A 23,308-nucleotide genomic window follows, 5' to 3' on the forward strand; every position below is an offset into this window, starting at 1 on the left:
TGCAGGAAATTCTTGATCGAGCTCAGATCAAGTGGAGGTTTCATACAAGAAGAAGTTCTTGGGATTTAGAATTCTGTCTTTGTATTGAAACCTTGTATCAACGAATTCGGCATTATTGATAATTACAGTTCTCAATTTCATCTGAGAACTGTAATTATCAATAATGCCGAATTCGCTGATACAAGGTTTCAATACAAAGACAGAATTCTAAATCCCAAGAACTTCTTCTTGTATGAAACCTCCACTTGATCTGAGCTCGATCAAGAATTTCCTGCAAGAAATTGCAAACAATTCACCGGTTCCACGACCTGTTTGCGAAATTCCCCGATTTCCAAACGCAACGCTGCGGCTGAATCTGTTCTGCAAACGTGACTGACAAACCCTCAAGAACACTCCAGTTCTTGAAGGACAAACCAGTAGGTTTTTCCTCGAAACCCCCTTCAACCTTCAACTCAGCTAGATCCTTGATCGTTCCACTGAACACCTCAGCTAGACCCTTGATCGTACCACTGAACGTTATCTCGTTGATCCTTTAATCCGAAGAACAAGAATGATTATGTGTTGATGTTCTTGAAGAAAAGTGATTGAGAAGATGAAGAAGATGAAGCATCTTTCAGGTTTCTATATGCTCCAAAACAATTGCTGCTACACTACTTTGATCTTGTGTTCAACTGTTTTTCTCTTCTGAATTCGTCACCTTGCACTGCTGTCAAAATACTTCTTATATAGAAAGAACAGAAGCTGTTAGTTGGTAAAACAGACTCATGTATTGATACATGATGTTATGCATCGATTCATACTGTAACTTTGAATATTTTTAGAGGGTTAATGAAGGCATGTATCGATGCAAGGCTCGTATGTATCGATACATAAAGCATTTCAACTAAGCTTGTATCGATACAAGATGCGTGTGGATCGATCCATAGAGCATTTTACCTGTCCATGTATCGATACATGACTCGTATGGATCGATGCATGCTGAAGCAAAAGTGTTTTGTGGTTTACAACATATTTCATGGATCGATGCATAAGATCATGTATTGATCCATACTGATACAAAATAGTTTTTATGAGTTCTTTTAATAGATGTATCACTGTGGATCTTCATGTATAGACATGAGACAATAGTATGAGATAAAAACACAATTGAATCATGCAAAATGATGCACATGCCAACAATTGGTCAATGATCACACAATTTGCTATCATTCAAAACTTATTCAAGGTAAGGACTTTGCTCACAAAAACGTCTTCTTTTTCAACATGATCGCGAAGAAAGTGATGTCTAATCTCTATATGTTTAGTGCGAGAGTGTAAAACAGGATTTTTAGTAAGGTTTATGGCACTAGTGTTGTCACATTTTATTGGAATACGTTTGAGTTGAATGTTAAAGTCTTGTAGTTGTTGTTTTAGCCACAAAATCTGAGCGCAACAACTACCGGCTGCAACGTATTCAGCCTCTACAGTTGACAAAGCCACAGATACCTGCTTTTTGCTATGCCAACTTACCAAGGAGTTTGAAAACAGGTGACACGTACCACTCGTGCTTTTCCTATCTGATTTGCAGCCAGCAAAATCAGAATCGGAGTAACCTACTAAACTACAATCACTTCCTTTGGAGTACCAAAGCCCATATTTAGATGTTCCATGAAGGTATCTAAATATACGTTTAACCGCTTTTAGGTGTGATTCCTTAGGATTTGATTGATACCGTGCACACATACAAACACTAAACATGATGTCAGGTCTAGAAGCAGAAAGATACAGAAGAGATCCAATCATACCTCTGAACTTTTTGACATCTACACTCTTACCCTGCTCATCTTTATCTAAGTTCCCGTTGGTAGGCATAGGGGTGTCAATTGATTTTGAGTCATTCATTCCAAAGCGCTTGAGTAGTTCTCTGCAGTATTTTGTTTGACATACTGTTGTACCTTCATCAAGTTGCTTTATCTGAAGTCCTAGGAAGTAGGTCAGCTCCCCCATAAGACTCATCTCAAATTCACCCTGCATAACCTTAGAAAATTCTTCGACCAAGTGTATGTTAGTTGAACCAAAAATTATATCGTCTACATAAACCTGAACTAAAAGAATGTGCTTTCCTTTGTGTTTAATGAAGAGTGTATTATCCACTTTACCTCTTGAATATCCATGATCAATTAGAAATTTGCTAAGCCTTTCATACCAAACCCGAGGGGCTTGTTTAAGACCATACAAAGCTCGTTTTAATTTGTAAACATGATCTGGATTTTCAGCATTCTCAAAACCAGGAGGTTGTGAAACATATACCTCTTCATTTATGACACCATTAAGAAAAGCACTTTTTACGTCCATTTGGTAAAGCTTAAAATCGTTGGAACACGCATAGGCAAGCAAGAGACGTATAGCTTCAAGGAGAGCAACTGGAGCATAATTTTCCTCATAGTCTATGCCCTCCTCTTGGTTATACCCTTGTGCTACTAAACGTGCTTTGTTCCTAGTTATCACTCCGTTTTCATCAAGTTTATTTCTAAAAACCCATTTAGTACCTATGATATGATGATCTCGCGGACGAGGGACAAGTTCCCAAACGTCATTTCTTTTAAATTGATTAAGCTCTTCTTGCATGGCCATTAGCCAAAATTCATCAATCAAGGCCTCTTTGGCATTTTTAGGTTCTACTTGTGAAACAAAAGCGAAGTGAGAACAAAAATTACTTATCTTAGAACGGGTCATTACTCCCTTTGAAATGTCTCCCAAGATGTTGTCGATAGGATGGTCTTTTGAGGACTTCCAAGCTGTTGGAAGATCATTCACTTCAGCTGCCTTTTCTTCCTCATCTTCTTCATGACTAGTATCTTCCTCCTTCTCATGGGCAGCTGTTTTGGACTGATCAGTTTCCTTAACAGCTTCCTTGAGTATGTCTTCTGTAGATACACCTGCGTCATCAAAAGAAATACCTTTTCCGACATTTTTCGGATAAGACTCATCAAAAGAAACATGGACAGATTCTTCAACAGTAAGTAAACGCTTATTATACACTCTATATGCTTTACTTGATAGTGAGTATCCAAGAAAGATACCTTCATCTGCTTTTGCATCAAACTTCCCAATATTTCCTTACCATTATTCAAAACAAAACATTTACATCCGAACACGTGAAGATGTGACAAGTTTGGCTTTCTTCCTTTTAAAAGCTCATAAGGGGTTTTATTTAAAATGGGACGGATTAAGATCCTGTTTAAAACATAACAAGTTGTGCTAACTGCATCAGCCCAAAAGTATTTTGGTAATCCACCCTCATTTAGCATTGTTCTTGCCAGCTCCTCTAAAACACGATTTTTACGCTCCACAACGCCATTTTGTTGTGGAGTTCGAGGAGCTGAAAAGTTATGCTCAATACCATACTTGTCACAGTACTTATCAAAGTGATAGTTTTGAAATTCACCACCATGATCGCTACGGATGGTAACTATTTTGGAATTCATTTTGTTTTGGGACAGATTTGCAAAATTCTTAAAAGCAGAAAAAGTTTCATCTTTGCTATGAAGGAATATAGTCCAAGTAAATTTAGAATAGTCGTCAACAATTACAAAACCATAATAATTTCCACCTAAGCTCTTTGTCCTAGAAGGTCCAAAGAGATCCATATGGAGAAGCTCAAGGGGTCGAGAAGTTGAAATTATATTTTTTGATTTAAAGGAGACCCTTGTTTGCTTTCCCATTTGGCACGCGTCACATAGGTGGTCTTTTGAAAATTTTATTTTTGGAAGACCGACTACTAGATCCTTAGATACAACCTTATTAAGCAAATCGAAATTAACATGTGTTAAACGTCTATTCCAAAGCCAAGAATCATCATTCAAGGTAACTAGACATTTAGTACTTGTTAAAGATACATCAAAAAGGTCAAGCATATAGATGTTGTTTACTCTTACACCCTTAAACACAACGTTCTGTTCAGCATGTTCAATTATGCAGCAAGTTTTTGTGAAAGAAACTTTATAGCCCATGTCACATAATTGACTTATGCTTAACAAATTGTGTTTAAGTCCCTCTACTAGATGGACATTAGAAATAGTAGTGGTGGAGGGATTACCTACACTACCTTTGCTGAGTATAGCTCCTTTGTTATTGTCTCCATAAGTGACATATCCCTTCTTCTTTGCCTTGAAGTCTATAAAAAGCGATATGTCACCGGTCATGTGCCTTGAGCAACCGCTGTCAAGAAACCACCTTCTATCTACGGAAGCAAGGCACTCATCCTACAATATCAAAAGAGAGAAGTTGGTACCCAATTTTCATTGGGTCCAAGTGGGTAAGTGCTAACATGGTTGCCTTTTGGCTTCCATTGATAAATACCTTTAGGGACAAGAAATCTCCTAAACTTGCATTTCTCAATGGTATGGCCAGTACGACAACAATAATGACATAAACCATGATGATGTGGATGTTTATTCTTGTTCATTAAATCCTTTGGAATGAAAGAGTATTTTGCATATGGTGGATTTAACGACTTCTTAAACAACCTAGAGTCAACGGCATAAGTAACCTTAGGTTGTAACGCTTTTTCTAATTTGACCTTGAGAGTGTTTACCTCTTTTTGCCAAATATGACAAGCGTCACAGTACCTAACTTTACTACATCCATCAATGTCAATATCTTTTGAATTTTCTGCAATACTAGCTTTTAACGCTTCTAAATCATTTTCAGCTTTATATACTTTACCTTCCAAAAATGAAAAAATTTGTTTATCGGAAGATAGTCTTTTAAAAGCATCTACAGCTTCGTTATACAGTTTTTCAAAAGCTATTTTCAGTTCGGAAAAAGACATAGAAGAGAAATTATTGTAATAGGCTTGTTTTACCTTTTTGTCATTGCTTTTCTTCTTGTGGTAGGACATACTTTTGGTGTGAGCCATAAGGCACAAATTTGCGGTTTCATCACTATCACTTGAGCTGTGTGTGCTTGATGAATCACTATCACTTTCCCATGCAATGTAAGCTCTTCTTTGTTTGTTGTACCCTTTTGGTGAAGCTTTTCTTTGATCCTTATATTTCATAGGATAGTCTGTTTTGTAATGTCCAGATTTACCACAATTAAAACAAGATCCTCTTCCTGTACTTTTCTTATTCTCTTCCTGTTTCGCATCTGTAGATTGTCTTCTAAACTTCATGAGGTTTTTGTCGGAATGCTTGACTCCATTCTTTCGAATGCATCTATTATATCTCCTTACAAACAGTCTCATTTCCTCATCATCTGAATCTTTGTCACTACTAGAATCATTTTCACTTTGCTCTTTTCGTGAGGACTTAGAGCTAGAGGCCACAAGAGATATTGGCTTCTTCTCTCCCTCTTTGTCTCTTTTCTTCTCCTTTTCCTTCTTACTTTTGTTCTCATATTTTTCAATACTTTCCAATGCTTGCTGATGTTCTTCCAGCTTTCCAAACAGAGTTGTAATCGTAAGTCTCGTTAGATCGTTGGCTTCCTTAATTGTTGTTACTTTAGGTTGCCACTCCCTGCTAAGACACCTGAGAATTTTATTAGTAGCAGTTTCATTGGAAACAGGTTTTCCAAGTGCATTCAACCTATTAGTGAGATGAGTGAATCTCTTTTGCATGTCGGAGATAGATTCTCCTTGTTTCATGCGAAAGAGCTCAAACTCTTTATTTAGTGTGTTAATGCGGGACTGTTTTACTTCAGTAGTACCCTCATGGGCAACTTCTAAAGCATCCCACATTTCTTTAGCTGTCGTGCAATGAGATACTCGATAATACTCATCAACACCAAGTGCTGAAATTAGCATATTTCGAGCTTTCCAATCACACGACCACTTTTTCTCATCTTTCTCATTCCAATCAGCTTTTGGTTTAGGGACTATGGCGCCAGCCGCATTTGTCATAGTAATTTGAAAAGGACCATTTTCAATGGCAGCCCATACTAGCCTATTGTCATACGGTGAACTGACTTTAAAGTGTTTTTTAATCGCAATGTCGCGGTTAGCAAGAGTCGCCACCGACTTTTCTTTTATCCCATAAGGAAAGGTGGAAAAGAACAGGAAAGACCTTAACTTAGATTCTTAGGTTCGGGAGGTACATTATACAAAGGGAAGGTGTTAGCACCCTTTGTATCCATGGTTATCCATGGGCTCTTAATTGCTCAATCATTTATGTTTTTCTCGTTTGAACAAGTGTTTGAAAAATGTGTAGAAAATGTTTTGAAGAGGAGAATTTAACTTTGTAATGATTCTTGTATGAATGTATACAAAGTGGTTATCTCGTTTAGTTTTGAAAGTTGTTTAGAAAGATATAACTCGGCAATGATCCTAGTGCGGATGTATGCCAAGTGGTGATTTTCTAAAAAGATGTTTGGAAATGTGTGAGGTGTGAAAAGTATTTTAGGTTATGAATGAGCAATTAAGGGTTATACCTGTCCGAGGTCTTTCCGGGCATTTCCTATCCTTATGAGGGTAAAACTGTCCTTACCATTGAGAAGTAAGTAGTTTTATCCTTTGGATGTAAGAGGGTCATCGTAGGGTCATCGATTGGTCATTGAAGGCAACAGTTGTGAGGATACCTTAGCATTCGGAGGGACTATCATCATTTAATCATAGGCTATACCGAAGGGTCATCGAGGGACAAAGGCAACATTCGAGGGACTATGATGATTTAACCGAAGGGTCTTTGGTAAGTGCATCCCCACATTCGCGGGACATGACCGTAATACCGTAATCGGAGGGTAACAAAGAGAGGTCCAAGATCACTTATTTAAAGGCAAAGTTTTACAATTAATTAGGTAACCGTAATCAAGTAGGTAATTAGGTCCACATTAAAATTAATACATTAAGATCGATTAAGCCATTAGGGTGGATCTTCGCCATGAAATTAATACATTAAAACCAATTGAATAATTCGGGGTGAATCTCCATAAGGGTACCCCCCACAAATAAAGTGGGATACCTAACAAGCAATCCTCTCCTGGGGGATGTGAACCTTTACAAAACTCAACAAAACATGTCAGAACACCAAATCAGGGTGCAATCGAGGATTACACCACAAGGAAAAAGATCACAACAGTAAATAGGGTCTGATAAATGATGCATGACTATGCTAAAACATGAGTGAAAAATCAGAACAGAAAAGTCAGCCACTGTCACGTTCGCTCCTGCCTCGCCTAGCGAAGGCGTAGCGAATACTCGCTGCATGCTCGCTTAGCAATGTGCTAGCGAGCGGCGGCGGATTCTGGTTTTGATATCAGTACAATTTCAACCAATTTTATGCCTTATGGCTTTCATTACTGCAATTATATGGTTAATCATTTAAGGTATTCAGGTACATACTAAAGTTCACATGCCAAGCCTAAGCTATTTTCATAAATCTAATCATAAAGCCATATGCAAATTAAGAACATAATGCAGTAATAGCAATGTAAACCTGTTGGCAGCTGAATTGCGACTTCGAATCGGCAAATCGGATTGAATGGGCAGAGGTAGACCTTGGCGCCGCCGAGTTCCTTCAGGGTTTGTCTCCAGTGAGTATCAGGGTTTGCTTGCCAGGGCTTTCCTCTCTCCGTTTTCGTTCTCCCCCTCTTTTCGTGACTGAAACTTGGCTATTTATAGTGATTGTGATGACCTAATGGGCTCAGAATGAAGCCCAAAAATTCTGATATTCGCAAGCTTCGCTAGGCGAAGGAATTGCTCGCCTAGCGAGCCAGCTAGTTTGGGCTTTTTCTGGATCTGATGCTTCGCTGGGGCGAGTGTCATAACGAGGGGTTCGCTAGGCGAAGGAATTGCTCGCCTAGCGAGCGAGCTAGTTTGGGCCATTTTCTGGATTCGGCCTGTTGTGAGCTGGGCTTTTGTTCCTTTAATGTCAGGGCTTTGCAAAATAAGTTGGGGTGCCTCGAGAATGTTTGGCAAGATTAATGGGCAAATTTTGGGGTATGACAGCTGCCCCTGTTCAATATTCTTGAACCGAGAGAGTTAGGACGGCCAGTATGTCGTTCGTGGTCTGGAGGTGGAAGATTATTGAACACTAGAATGCCCCAAAAATTTGCACCTGTCAATCGAGAGGTGGGCTTAAAGATGCCATCCAGGAAGTTTGATGATGAGGGCTTCAGAGTGCGTCGTACATTAGATGATATCCGAAGGCAGGGGTGTCATACTGGGTCATACGCTAGACCGTACAGTGAGTCCTTCATTATGCCATCGACTTCGCTGGGGAGTCAGAGTGTGTTACACGCTGCTGGGGATAAGTGATCAGAATGGATCATACACTAGACCGTATCTGAGTGAATTGTCCATTAGGCGGATGACTTTGCTGGGGATGAAAGATCAGAATGGATCATACGCTAGATCGTATCTGAGTTGCAGAATGAGCCATACGTTAGGCTGTATCTGACGAAGGTGGAATCAGAATGGATCGTACGCTAGATCGTATCTGAGTTGAAGGTCCAAATGGGTCATACGTTAGACCGTATTGGAGTTGAAGATCCAAATGGGTCGTACGTTAGACCGTATTGGAGTTGCAGAATGAGCCGTACGTTAGGCTGTATCTGGGGAAGAAAGTAGTCGTACGCTAGACTACACCCCGGAATGTACCATACGCTTGGCAGTATCTGAGGACTTGAAGGTCCAAATGGGTCGTACGTTAGACCGTATTGGAGTTGCAGAATGAACCGTACGTTAGGCTGTATCTGAAGAAGAAAGTAGTCGTACGCTAGACTACACCCCGGAATGTACCATACGCTAGGCAATATCTGAGGATTTGAAGGTCCAAATGGGTCGTACGTTAGACCATATTGGAGTTGAAGAAGTCCTATGTTGGGCTGAATTAGAATGAACCGTACGTTAGGCTGTATCTGATAATATTTGTTGTATTTGCAGTAAATGTCTGAGATGGGCTTAAAGATGCCATCATTAGGAGAATGTCAGAGAGTTTGTGACATGGATTATATCCGAGAGCTGTATTCGAATCTTGAATGTGATCAGGAGGATAATTAACCTGAAAGATCAAGTTAGTTTCATGCAATGTCATGGTGCATGAGATGTTTTATGCCTGCGAACATGGTATGCATGTGCATGCTATGAAACGATGTAATGTATATGATGCAGAATGAAATAAATGTGAACATTGTATGCAGGTATGTGATGTGAAATGATGTAATGAATGCACTATGTGTCTGAAACGTTCTTCCAGGGGACTCTACTGGGGAAATAAATCTAGTCTTCTGGTCGGAGATATTTGTATTGATGACCCTGTCTCAGCTGGGGGTATTTGATTTCTGTCTGATGGTAGAAACATTCGACAGAGCCTGGCTGGGGATAGAAGAGATGACCAATTCGTCTAGTGATGTCAATTTCTTCTGGGGAATAACTGGCTTAGCCGGGGAATAGAATTGGCAACGGATTCATTGGAAAGCATGGTTAGACCTTCTCCTCGATCCTGAAGTCGTATAGTAATTGCTATGTCTATTTTATGCATGCATTTTTGGTAAACATTGCTCATATTCAAATGCATAAATCAATTCAAATTAAATCAATGGACGTTTATGCAAACAAAACAGAAAAAGTGAAAACAAAAGCATCTTTTTTTGGAGATAAAATTGTATTGATTTTGAAAGAGGGCCTATACATAGGCCCTTTGTGTACAAGGAGACAGAAATCCTAGTAAGAGGAAATTGTCAGGCAAACAAAGAGAAAGCTATGCAGAAAAAGTCCTATCGATTCTAATCCCACCACTGTCATTATGTCTTCAAGCATCTCATCTCCTGCTGTCGGATAGAAGTGATTGGCTTGTTCGGTCCCTTGAAACTTGGGTGAAGCTGACGGAGAACGGGACATAGTCATACGCTTTAATCCCTAATTTTTCCTGGACCGCCTTTTCAGGTTTTCAGTCCACCAGGATACCCATTTTTGCCCAAGCCGCTTTTTCAGGTTTTCGACTTGCCGGGTGTACCTTTTTATATGTTTATCCCTAATTTTTGCCCGAACCTTTTTGGTTCGCCGGGATGCCCTTACTTTTGCCTAGATACATCGACCTAGCGGGTCTCTTTTATGCGTAGTATTTTTTAACTATGTCTGCGTTCACCGGATGCGGGAAGTCTTCACCATCCATAGTAGTGAGCATCATGGCACCTCCTGAGAATACTCTTTTGACCACAAATGGTCCTTCATATGTAGGAGTCCACTTGCCCCTAGGATCACCCTGTGGTAGTATGATACGCTTGATTACCAAGTTACCAGCCTGATATACCTTTGGCTTAACCTTCTTATTGAAAGCTTTGATCATCCGTTTCTGGTACATCTGACCATGACAAACAGCTGCCAACCTCTTCTCATCAATCAAATTTACCTGGTCGAGTCGAGTTCGAATCCATTCATCTTCACCTAAGCCTGCCTCTTTCATGATTCTTAGAGAGGGAATCTGAACTTCCACTGGTAAAACGGCTTCCGTTCCGTAGACTAAAGAGAACGGAGTTGCCCCTGTCGAAGTGCGCACTGAAGTGCGATAACCATGGAGAGCGAATGGTAACATCTCATACCAGTCTTTGTACGTTACTGTCATCTTTTGTATGATCTTCTTGATATTCTTATTAGCAGCCTCCACGGCGCCGTTCATCTTTGGCCGGTACGGAGAAGAGTTATGGTGTTTTATTTTGAACTGCGTGCAGAGTTCAGTAATCATCTTGTTGTTCAAGTTAGTACCATTGTCAGTGATAATTCTTTCAGGGATGCCATACCGACAAATGAGACTATTCTTGATGAACCGTGCCACCGCATTCCTGGTGACAGAAGCAAATGAGGCCGCCTCTACCCACTTTGTAAAGTAATCAATAGCCACGAGGATGATGCGATGTCCATTAGAAGCCGTAGGTTTAATCTCTCCAATCATATCAATGCCCCACATTGCAAAGGGCCAAGGGGCGGTCAACACGTTCAATGGAGCAGGAGGTACATGTACTTTGTCCGCATAGATCTGGCACTTGTGACAGGTTCTGGAGTGATGGTGGCAATCAGCTTCCATGGTAGACCAATAATACCCTGATCTCAGAATCTTCTTGGCCATCGTATGTCCACTAGAATGAGTCCCAAAAATACCGTCATGTATGTCTTCCATAATCTTTTCTGCTTCCTTTTTATCCACACAGCGAAGCAAAGTCGAATCATGATTACGTTTGTATAATACTCCATTACTCAGAAAGAATTTAGCGGAGAACTTCCTCAGGAATTTTTTGTCATTGATGGATGCCCCCTCAGGGTATTCCTGAGCTTCTAAATATCTTTTTACTTCGTGGAACCAAGGTTTCTCCCGTACTCCCTCAGTGTTAAGCTCATAACAGTATGCTGGTTCATCTAATCGTTCAATAGCGATCCTGGGAGCTTCATTGTCCCATCTGACTCTGAACATAGATGACATGGTAGCCAGTGCGTCCGCCAACTGATTCTCTTCCCGTGGAATATGTTCGAATGTAATCTCTTCGAAGTATGGGATTAACGTCATCACCCGCTCTCGATAAGGGATGAGATTTGGATGTTTAGTATCCCATTCTCCTTTGATCTGACTGATTACCAAGGCTGAATCTCCGTACACACTCAAAAACTTGATTCGCAGGTCTATAGCAGCCTTGAGTCCCAAAATACATGCTTCATACTCAGCCATATTATTGGTACAATGAAAACATAGTCTAGCAGTGAAAGGTGTATGGTAACCCCCGGGAGAAATAATTACAACCCCAACACCGTGGCCCAATGCATTAGAAGATCCATCAAAAACCATAGTCCATCGGGATCCCAGTTCAGGCCCTTCATCTAGTCCAGGTTTTTCATGATCAGTAACAAGCATGACATCCTCGTCTGGGAACTCAAAATTCATAGAGTGGTAGTCGTCCACCGCTTGATGAGCCAAATGATCAGCTAGCACGCTTCCTTTGATTGCTTTCTGGGTAGTATACTGGATATCATACTCTGTAAAAATCATCTGCCATCTTGCTATTCTTCCGGAGAGGGCAGGTTTCTCAAATATATATTTGATAGGATCCATCTTAGAAATCAATAAAGTGGTGTGATTCAACATATACTGTCTTAGTCGGCGAGCAGCCCAGGCCAAAGCACAGCAAGTTTTCTCGAGCAGTGAGTATCTTGTTTCACAGTCGGTAAACTTTTTGCTAAGGTAGTATATGGCATGCTTTTTTCGACCAGACTCGTCATGTTGCCCCAACACACACCCCATTGAATTTTCTAACACGGTCAAATACATGATTAGAGGTCTTCCTTCAAGTGGTGGTATCAGGATCGGAGGTTCCTGGAGATACTTGTTGATTTTGTCAAAAGCTTCTTGACATTCGTCATTCCATATCATCTCTTGATTCTTCCTCAGTAGTTTGAAGATGGGTTTGCAGGTAGCGGTCAAATGGGAGATAAACCGGGCAATGTAATTCAAACGTCCCAAGAAACCTCTGACTTCTTTATCTGTACGGGGCACTGGCATTTCTTGGATAGCTCTCACTTTAGCCGGGTCAACCTCAATTCCTTTATCACTGACAATAAAGCCCGAGAGTTTACCGGATCTTACTCCAAAGGTGCATTTGTTCGGGTTCAATCTCAGCTTGTATTTCTTCAACCTCTCAAACAATTTGTACAAATGATCAAGATGTTCTTCTTCAGTATTAGATCGGGCTATCATGTCATCCACATATACTTCTATTTCATGATGAATCATGTCATGGAACAAAACCACCATAGCACGCTGGTACGTTGCACCGGCGTTCTTTAAACCGAATGGCATTACTTTGTAACAGAAAGTCCCCCATGGCGTCACAAACGTAGTTTTCTCCATGTCCCCAGGTGCCATCTTAATCTGATTATATCCTGAGAACCCATCCATGAAGGAGAATACTTTGTGTTGAGCGGTATTGTCTACCAGAACATCAATGTGCGGGAGTGGAAAGTCATCTTTGGGACTCGCCTTATTCAAATCTCTGTAATCTACACACATTCGCACCTTACCATCCTTCTTCGGTACCGGTACCACATTAGCAACCCATTGAGGATAAGAAGTAACAGCTAGAAAACCGGCATTGAATTGTTTCATAACCTCGGCTTTGATTTTCTCAGACATTTCAGGGCGCATGCGACGAGCCTTCTGCTTAACAGGACGACAATCTTCCTTCACCGGCAGCCGATGCACCACTATATCAGTATCCAATCCGGGCATGTCTTCATAAGACCAAGCAAAAATCTCTACATAGTCACGTAACATCTGAATCAATCTTTCTTTGACACTGTTTTCCAAGCCTGCTCCTATTTTGACTTCTTTCTTGTCTACTTCAGTACCCAGATTTACAATTTCGATTGACTCTTCGTGTGGCTGTATAGTCCTTTCTTCTTGCAGTAACAGTCTGGCAAGCTCTCCAGGCACTTCACAATCTTCCTCACTTCCATCCTCGGCTTGGTAGATCGGATTTTCGAAGTCATAATGAACAGTAGCGGAATTATTATCAATAGGATCCAGAGTGGATACGGATCTGCAATTTGTGACGTGAGTGTGTGTAAGAAAGCATAGCTTGTGTAAAAGATGACAAGAAAGATAAAGAGCGCAATATTTGAATGCAAAAAGTCCTTTGATTTATTGAATGTGAATATGCTTATGAAAATGACAAAACCCCTAACAAATTAGCTATTGTGCCCCGGGCATAGACACAATGCCTTAAGAAGTTCAATGAAAAAACTAAAATTTGCAAACTAAATAGACAATAACAATTACTCCTGACTAAAGGTAATCGGGATAGTGTCTTCAGCCTTCCAATTATTGAGTCCGTCACCAATTGTTGGGAAAATCCAGCTATCCAGGTCGCAATCGCTATCAGCATCTTCTACAGCATTGATTTGATCTTTGACTATCTTTTCAGGGTTAAATCCCAGACCAGATTTATCAGACTTGTAGGGTACGTTGATCAGTTGACCCCAACCAGTACGACCACCATTTTCGACCACAGCTTGAGCATCTTTCAGAGAAATCATGGCAGGAGGAGCTCGAATAACCTCGGGCACAAGGGGAGTTGGCTTAAGGACAGGACTGGGCGGAGGAACCACTTCAAATGACTGAGACGGAGTCTCAAAGAATTCACCATCCATCTCAACGTATCTGAAAGTATGCACACTACTGACGATATACTCTTCTTCCCCACACACAGTGACGATCCTACCCTCTATTGGATATCTCAGCTTTTGATGGAGAGACGAAGCTACAGCACTTGCCCCATGAATCCAAGGGCGTCCCAGCAAGCAGGAATAGGCAGGACGAATGTTCATTACATGAAAGGTAGTGTCGAAGACTTGAGGTCCTATCTTGATAGGGAGAACCACTTCACCATGGACAACACTCTTCGCACCATCGTAAGCACGCACCACAATGTCACTAGGCTTCAGTTCAATGCTCTTGCAGTCAAGTTTATCGAGCACGGCTTTCGGTAGCACATTCAAAGAAGAGCCATTATCGATCAACACATGAGACAAGGTGACCCCCTTACTCTCAATGGAGATATGCAGAGCTTTATTGTGATTCTTCCTTGTTGGTGTCAGGTCAGCGTTGGAAAAACCTAGGCCATTGTCAATAGTCAGGTTAGCAACATAGTTCTCGAACTGATCGACGGAGGTCTCCTGAGGTACATGAGCAGTCTTCAAGAATTTTATCAAGGCATTGGCATGAGATTCAGAAGATAACAACAAGGATAACATCGAGATCTTAGACGGGGTATGCCCCAACTGTTCTACCACATCAAAATCACTCTTGCGGATGATTTTCAGCACTTCTTCCATTTCTTGTTTGGCAACATCTTTAGTAGTAACTCCGACCGGTATCTCTGACTGAGAAGGGTTGACTGGTTCCTTTCCTCGGTTTTCGGGAACTGGAGGTGAGATCTCTGGAGAGAAGATCCTTCCGCTTCGAGTAACTTTACTAGTCCCAACAATGTCATTAGGATTAGCAGAATTACCAACTTGCTTTACGCCATGGATGTAAACATCACCTCCATAATTCCACGGAATGGCTTTGCTTGAAGAATACGGTACTGGGCCAGGTGCAGTAATGATTAGGGGAGCCACCTTGGGCTCAGCAGTAATCTTCACGGGTACTCTGGGAGCAGTAATCTTCACTGGAACTTTAGACCTTGCAATCACAGATATTTCTTCAACAGTGTTTTCCACCTTAGGAATCCTTGCGAAGAGAATCGTACGATCATCTATCAGCTGTTGAATACCATTCCTCAATTTCAGGCAATCATTGGGTCGGAGTATACAGAGATCACAATTTTTAGCACAACCTGGAAATAAACCAGTTTGCAACAACTTCTTCTTAATGGCCAGGAGGGGAGATGCTAAGTCAGCTACATTAGAAATATGAGAGTAGTCATCCACAACATTAACAGCCTTGTCATGATTAGGCATAGGTGCAGTGATGACATTAGGAGTTTCCGGAGGCTCGAATTCAATTTCCCCAGCGTCGATCATATCCTGAATTTTGTTCTTCAATAACCAACAATCGTTTGTATCATGCCCGGGGCTATCGGAGTGATATGCACACCTGGCATTGGGATCATAACGAGGCGAAGTAGTGTTGACATTTGCAGGAGGACCTCTGAGAGTGATTAAGTTTGCCTTTAGCATACTTTGAAGTGCTTGTGCTAAAGTCATATTGATCTTGGTAAACTGCCTTCTTGGTCTGTCTTGTCTGTGCTGGAAGTTTTGAGCTGGCGGGGCTGCAATTGTGACTGCTCCAACGGCATGGTCACCATTTTTCTTATTACGATTCTTTTGATCGTACACAGCATTTGATTCATTCTTCCCCTGATAGGACCTTTTGCTACTTGCAGAGGTAGCCGCCTGTATCTTTCCACTTCGAATGCCGCTCTCCACCCGTTCACCTGTCAGTATAAGTTCAGTGAAACCTGATGAAGAACTTCCCAGTAGATGGCTGTAGAATGGGCCAGTCAGTGTACCCATGAACATGTCTACTAATTCTTGATCCATCATAGGGGGTTTGACTCTGCCCGCTAAATCTCTCCATTTTTGGGCATATTCTTTGAAGCTTTCTTTAGACCCCATAGTCATATTCTGCAACTGTAGCCGAGTAGGCGCCAATTCAGAATTATACTGGTAGTGTTTATAGAAAGCTGTCGCTAAATCAGTCCAGGTGCGGATGTTAGAACTTTCGAGCTGATAATACCATTCCAACTGAGTGCCAGACAGACTTTCTTGGAAGAAATGGATCCATAGCTTCCTATCAGTGGTATACGGCTGAATCTTTCTCACATAAGCTCTCAGATGCATCTGAGGACAAGACGCACCATCGTACTTAGTGAAGTGGGGATCTTGAATTTGCGAGGAATGACCACATCAGAGACCAATCCCAAGCTTTCGAAATCTAGACCGGGCGCCTTCTGACCCTCCATAGCTAGCATACGTTCTTCCAGCAACTTATACTTGCCATCTCTTGGAGAGTACTGCTCCTTCTCATAATCTTCATCGTCGTCCTCAGAGTTGAAGAGATCAACATCCTCCTCTCCTGAATCATTTTCTGTCTCCTCTTCCTGCTCTTTCGGAAGTCTAATCTTGATTCCTGCAGCCTGTCCTTTACGCCTCCTTCCCGGGTTAATGTAACTCACAGGTTTCGGGTCTTTCTTCTTCTCGAGCAAGAGAGCCTTCAGTTCTTCCTTCCCCTTGGATAAGCTCAGCATCATCTCCTGGAATTGAGCATTCTGAGCCTGGAGATCTTTGACAGTTTGTTCGAGAGCCATTTTTCTGTTTAAGAGGCAGACCGTGAGAATATGGTCCTTTAGAATACCTGTTATGCGATGTAATGTTATGCTATGTAATGGATGAAATGTTTTCAAGGACTTTTGGAATTTAACTTTGCATAAACTACCAAAAGCGGGACACTTTTATTAATAATTTCTTTAATCAATGTTCATTAAAAAATACAATAAAAGCTCAAGCCTCCCAGGGACGGCTTCTTTTTGGGCGAAGATATGTATTGAGTCTTCGTTCCTCATTAAGCTGGCTGGTGAGCTCTAGTACTTTCTTCCTTTCTGCATTGAACTGGGCTTCAAAAGTATCCCTTTCCTCTCTCAACTGGGTCCAGGATTTCTTCAACTCTTCAACATCGGTAGGCATATCTGGATAAGGAATGATCTGAGAAGTACCTTCTTCGACCCCTGATTCAACAATCAATGGTCCAACCGCAAGATAGGGCATGACAAGTTCACGAGCTCTTGCGCGTACCCGTCTGAGATAAGGCTCCATAGGAATAGAATTTTCCTGTCCTAAAGTGCTTCTTTTCATCATGCCCCAAGCTCGTACAAACCTTTGACGGAGACCTTGAGAGTCATTGTCATAATCAAACACTGTACCTTGAATAATCATTTCATGTGGACCATCTCTCCGAGCATACCCAAACTGACGTAAGGCTAAAGCTGGGTTATAAGTAATACCCCCTCTTATCCCCAGGAGTGGTACGTTAGAGAATTCTCCACAACGGTCAATGATGATAACATTTTCTTTGAGATGAGGACACCAGCGGATGTCTGAATGAGAGAGCGACATTATCCTTTGAGACCATTGCAGATTTTGATCATTCTTCAAGACTGATTGAGGGAGGTGCGAAATAAACCACCTAGATAATAAAGGTATGCAGCACATGAGAGTCCCTTGCCTCTTCATAGTACGAGTGTGAAGGGAATGCAAAATGTCTCCAAGTAAGGTAGGCACAGGGTTATGAGTGAGAAATATCTTAATAGCATTCATGTCTATGAATTGGTCTGGATTAGGGAATAACACCAAACCATAGATTAGTAATGCTAGGACATCTTCGAAAGCATGGACATTCATAACTTTTAGGAATTCTCGGGCCTTATTTATCAGAAATTTGGCAAGTAAACCCTTAACTCCACTTCTTGTTACCCAATTAATTTCGATGTCGGACTTTGTCATGTGTAAAGCTGCGGCAACTTCTTTAGACTTCGGAATCTTTTCCAGACCACTGAAAGGTATTTGATCAAGGATAGGTATCCCAAGCAACTTGGAGAATTCTTCTAATGTGGGTACCAACTGATAATCTGGGAAAGTGAAGCAATGATGTTTAGGATCGAAGAACTGGAATAGAACTCTCATCATATCTTCTTTGAAACCAGTGGTAACCAAATTGAGGAGAGAACCATGTTTCTTGATGAACTGAGCATGATCGGGAAGTTCTGACACTAAATCCTTGAGTTGAGGAGAGATTGCTACAAGATTAATCCGGATAGTCTTCCTGGAAGCCATAACCTGTTTAATAGAGCAAAGCTAAATTCCTAAGTCCTTGAAATGGTTAGTACAATGCCATGATGTTATGATGTTATGATGTTATGATGTTAGGTAAATAACAAGCACCAAGCAAGTCACACAACAATCATTCCTAGGTTTTAAGGCTTGCATGAGTTCCATAGGTAAGTACCCTCCCCACTGAAGTTTGGTTGGTTCAACCTGTCCTAGAATAGTAACCGGGTTCTAGCAGGATCTCAAATCATTGACCTTTCTTTAAGTCCACTTCAGTGCAACACCAAGTGGTTGACCGAAGCTTCCCTAAAGTCCAATCTCAAAGAGTGTAGTATTGAGTATCAACCAACCCCAGTCGGAACCGAAGTCAGTTATCTCACTACTTTCTAATGGCTAGGATGAGTCAATTAGGGTTCTAAAGGTCTGGTTAATGCTTTGATGACACCACGCGAAAGCCAAATTTTTCCTCAAGTGAACATGAGGAACATCAGGACATCCAAAGTGTCACATTAACCGTAGCCATCATTTTGACCATTCCAGTATACGCCGGATAGTCGCGATGATCTTTTGCTACTTACCTAAGATACACTAGATCCGGGTATAGGATCTTTCACTCAAAAATACCCTTGAAAGAAGGAACAATTTAAAAACATAAATGATTTTTTAAGGTGACCTCTCTTTGTAGTCCCCAGCAGAGTCGCCAGTTCTGTCATACGGTGAACTAACTTTAAAGTGTTTTTTAATCGTAATGTCGCGGTTAGCAAGAGTCGCCACCGACTTTTCTTTTATCCCATAAGGAAAGGTGGAAAAGAACAGGAAAGACCTTAACTTAGATTCTTAGGTTCGGGAGGTACATTATACAAAGGGAAGGTGTTAGCACCCTTTGTATCCATGGTTATCCATGGGCTCTTAATTGCTCAATCATTTATGTTTTTCTCGTTTGAACAAGTGTTTGAAAAATGTGTAGAAAATGTTTTGAAGAGGAGAATTTAACTTTGTAATGATTCTTGTATGAATGTATACAAAGTGGTTATCTCATTTAGTTTTGAAAGTTGTTTAGAAAGATATAACTCGGCAATGATCCTAGTGCGGATGTATGCCAAGTGGTGATTTTCTAAAAAGATGTTTGGAAATGTGTGAGGTGTGAAAAGTATTTTAGGTTATGAATGAGCAATTAAGGGTTATACCTGTCCGAGGTCTTTCCGGGCATTTCCTATCCTTATGAGGGTAAAACTGTCCTTACTATTGAGAAGTAAGTAGTTTTATCCTTTGGATGTAAGAGGGTCATCGTAGGGTCATCGATTGGTCATTGAAGGCAACAGTTGTGAGGATACCTTAGCATTCGGAGGGACTATCATCATTTAATCATAGGCTATACCGAAGGGTCATCGAGGGACAAGGCAACATTCGAGGGACTATGATGATTTAACCGAAGGGTCTTTGCTAAGTGCATCCCCACATTCGCGGGACATGACCGTAATACCGTAATCGGAGGGTAACAAAGAGAGGTCCAAGATCACTTATTTAAAGGCAAAGTTTTACAATTAATTAGGTAACCGTAATCAAGTAGGTAATTAGGTCCACATTAAAATTAATACATTAAGATCGATTAAGCCATTAGGGTGGATCTTCGCCATGAAATTAATACATTAAAACCAATTGAATAATTCGGGGTGAATCTCCATAAGGGTACCCCCCACAAATAAAGTGGGATACCTAACAAGCAATCCTCTCCTGGGGGATGTGAACCTTTACAAAACTCAACAAAACATGTCAGAACACCAAATCAGGGTGCAATCGAGGATTACACCACAAGGAAAAAGATCACAACAGTAAATAGGGTGTGATAAATGATGCATGGCTATGCTAAAACATGAGTGAAAAATCAGAACAGAAAAGTCAGCCACTGTCACGTTCGCTCCTGCCTCGCCTAGCGAAGGCGTAGCGAATACTCGCTGCATGCTCGCTTAGCGATGTGCTAGCGAGCGGCGGCGGATTCTAGTTTTGATATCAGTACAATTTCAATCAATTTTATGCCTTATGGCTTTCATTACTGCAATTATATGGTTAATCATTTAAGGTATTCAGGTACATACTAAAGTTCACATGCCAAGCCTAAGCTATTTTCATAAATCTAATCATAAAGCCATATGCAAATTAAGAACATAATGCAGTAATAGCAATGTAAACCTGTTGGCAGCTGAATTGCGACTTCGAATCGGCAAATCGGATTGAATGGGCAGAGGTAGACCTTGGCGCCGCCGAGTTCCTTCAGGGTTTGTCTCCAGTGAGTATCAGGGTTTGCTTGCCAGGGCTCTCCTCTCTCCGTTTTCGTTCTCCCCCTTTTTTCGTGACTGAAACTTGGCTATTTATAGTGATTGTGATGACCTAATGGGCTCAGAATGAAGCCCAGAAATTCTGATATTCGCAAGCTTCGCTAGGCGAAGGAATTGCTCGCCTAGCGAGCCAGCTAGTTTGGGCTTTTTCTGGATCTGATGCTTCGCTGGGGCGAGTGTCATAACGAGGGGTTCGCTAGGCGAAGGAATTGCTCGCCTAGCGAGCGAGCTAGTTTGGACCATTTTCTGGATTGGGCCTGTTGTGACCTGGGCTTTTGTTCCTTTAATGTCAGGGCTTTGCAAAATAAGTTGGGGTGCCTCGAGAATGTTTGGCAAGATTAATGGGCAAATTTTGGGGTATGACACCTATCCACAGAATTTATATGAACTCGCATGCAGTCTTTCCAGTAGCCGTAATTTTCACCGTTGAAAATAGGCGCTCTATTATACGCCCCCTTTGGTTCAGAATCCATACTGTTACAGGCAGCCACAGAGCACCAGCGAACCGGCGCTCTGATACCACTTGTTAGACGGTGTGGCTAGTGATCGAGAGGGGGGTGAATAGATCACCTCTTTGAAAATAAACAAATTAAAAATTTTATCAGAGTTATTGAAACTTAGCGGAAAATTTCAGTCCCGAATCGACTTCCGTCTATTCTGAACCGCTACTAGAAAACCGGACACGCGAATGTAATGCTGGACTTGAATTAGAATGACAGAAAACATTAACACTAGAATCTTATTAAATTGAATGCACTTATCACTAAATCATAATTCCAATGAATAAAACTCAGCTAACAGTTTTGTCAAACAGTTGGTGTGTATGTGATCAATGATGAACAACAGTGGGGTTTAGTTAAAGAAGTTTTCTTGCCACTGCTGTCTCTCAAAAATTACAGTCACAACACACTAACTGAAATTGCGAAACTGTTTGGAAACGTAAAGAGAAGTAAGGAAAGAATACGATACGCAGAGATTTGGTAAGGAAGTTCCCCACGTCGTCCTCGCGTGTGGGTACGTCTCCCTCTCAATTTCAAATGAAATTGAGAACTGTAATTATCAATAATGCCGAATTCGTTGATACAAGGTTTCAATACAAAGACAGAATTCTAAATCCTAAGAACTTCTTCTTGTATGAAACCTCCACTTGATCTGAGCTCGATCAAGAATTTCCTGCAAGAAATTGCAAACAATTCACCGGTTCCACGACCTGTTTGTGAAATCCCCCGATTTCCAAACGCAACGCTGCGGCTGAATCTGTTCTGCAAACGTGACTGACAAACCCTCAAGAACACTCCAGTTCTTGAAGGACAAACCAGTAGGTTTTTCCTCGAAACCCCCTTCAACCTTCAACTCAGCTAGATCCTTGATCGTTCCACTGAACACCTCAGCTAGACCCTTGATCGTACCACTGAACGTTATCTCATTGATCCTTTAATCCGAAGAACAAGAATGATTATGTGTTGATGTTCTTGAAGAAAAGTGATTGAGAAGATGAAGAAGATGAAGTATCTTTCAGGTTTCTATATGCTCCAAAACAATTGCTGCTACACTACTTTGATCTTGTGTTCAACTGTTTTTCTCTTCTGAATTCGTCACCTTGCACTGCTGTCAAAATACTTCTTATATAGAAAGAACAGAAGTTGTTAGTTGGTAAAACAGACTCATGTATTGATACATGATGTTATGCATCGATTCATACTGTAACTTTGAATATTTTTAGAGGGTTAATGAAGGCATGTATCGATGCAAGGCTCGTATGTATCGATACATAGAGCATTTCAACTAAGCTTGTATCGATACAAGATGCGTGTGGATCGATCCATAGAGCATTTTACCTGTCCATGTATCGATACATGACTCGTATGGATCGATGCATGCTGAAGCAAAAGTGTTTTGTGGTTTACAACATATTTCATGGATCGATGCATAAGATCATGTATTGATCCATACTGATACAAAATAGTTTTTATGAGTTCTTTCAATAGATGTATCACTGTGGATCTTCATGTATAGACATGAGACAATAGTATGAGATAAAAACACAATTGAATCATGCAAAATGATGCACATGCCAACAATTGGTCAATGATCACACAATTTGCTATCATTCAAAACTTATTCAAGGTAAGGACTTTGCTCACAAAATGGGTTCAGTATGCATCGATCCAACCATCGTGTGTATCGATACATAGATCCTTTACAAACGAAAATTCATGACATGGATCGATCCATGGCAATATGCATCGACACATACTGTCTGCTACTTGGATTAAATGCACTACACATTCATGGGCCATAATCCAGATGAAATGCCTCCTCCTCCACCTCCGCCTAGTTTCAGAGATCCTGATAGAGATGACGAGGAGTCATGTGGTGGCTATAATCCACATTGAACCATCCCCAATTGATCTCACTACATTTCATTGCATATTGCTTAAGTTTTGTTTTTTTTTTTCGATTTAGTTGTACTTTATATGGTTTGGTTTCTGTTTATCTTAAACATCTTCTACTAGTAAAATGCCTATTACTTTCTGTTTACTTTCCGCCTTTGGTGTCCTTACCCCTATTTGTCATTCTTTGTGAGTGACTCATTACTTTTAAGCTTCCTTCTCTGTGATTGTTAGCTTTATTATCAATTTTGCTGTGTCTTGCTACTCACATATTGCCTTGATGAAACTGGTTC

The sequence above is a fragment of the Lathyrus oleraceus genome, chromosome 1 (assembly GCF_024323335.1).
Source record: "Lathyrus oleraceus cultivar Zhongwan6 chromosome 1, CAAS_Psat_ZW6_1.0, whole genome shotgun sequence".
Taxonomy (NCBI): domain Eukaryota; kingdom Viridiplantae; phylum Streptophyta; class Magnoliopsida; order Fabales; family Fabaceae; genus Lathyrus; species Lathyrus oleraceus.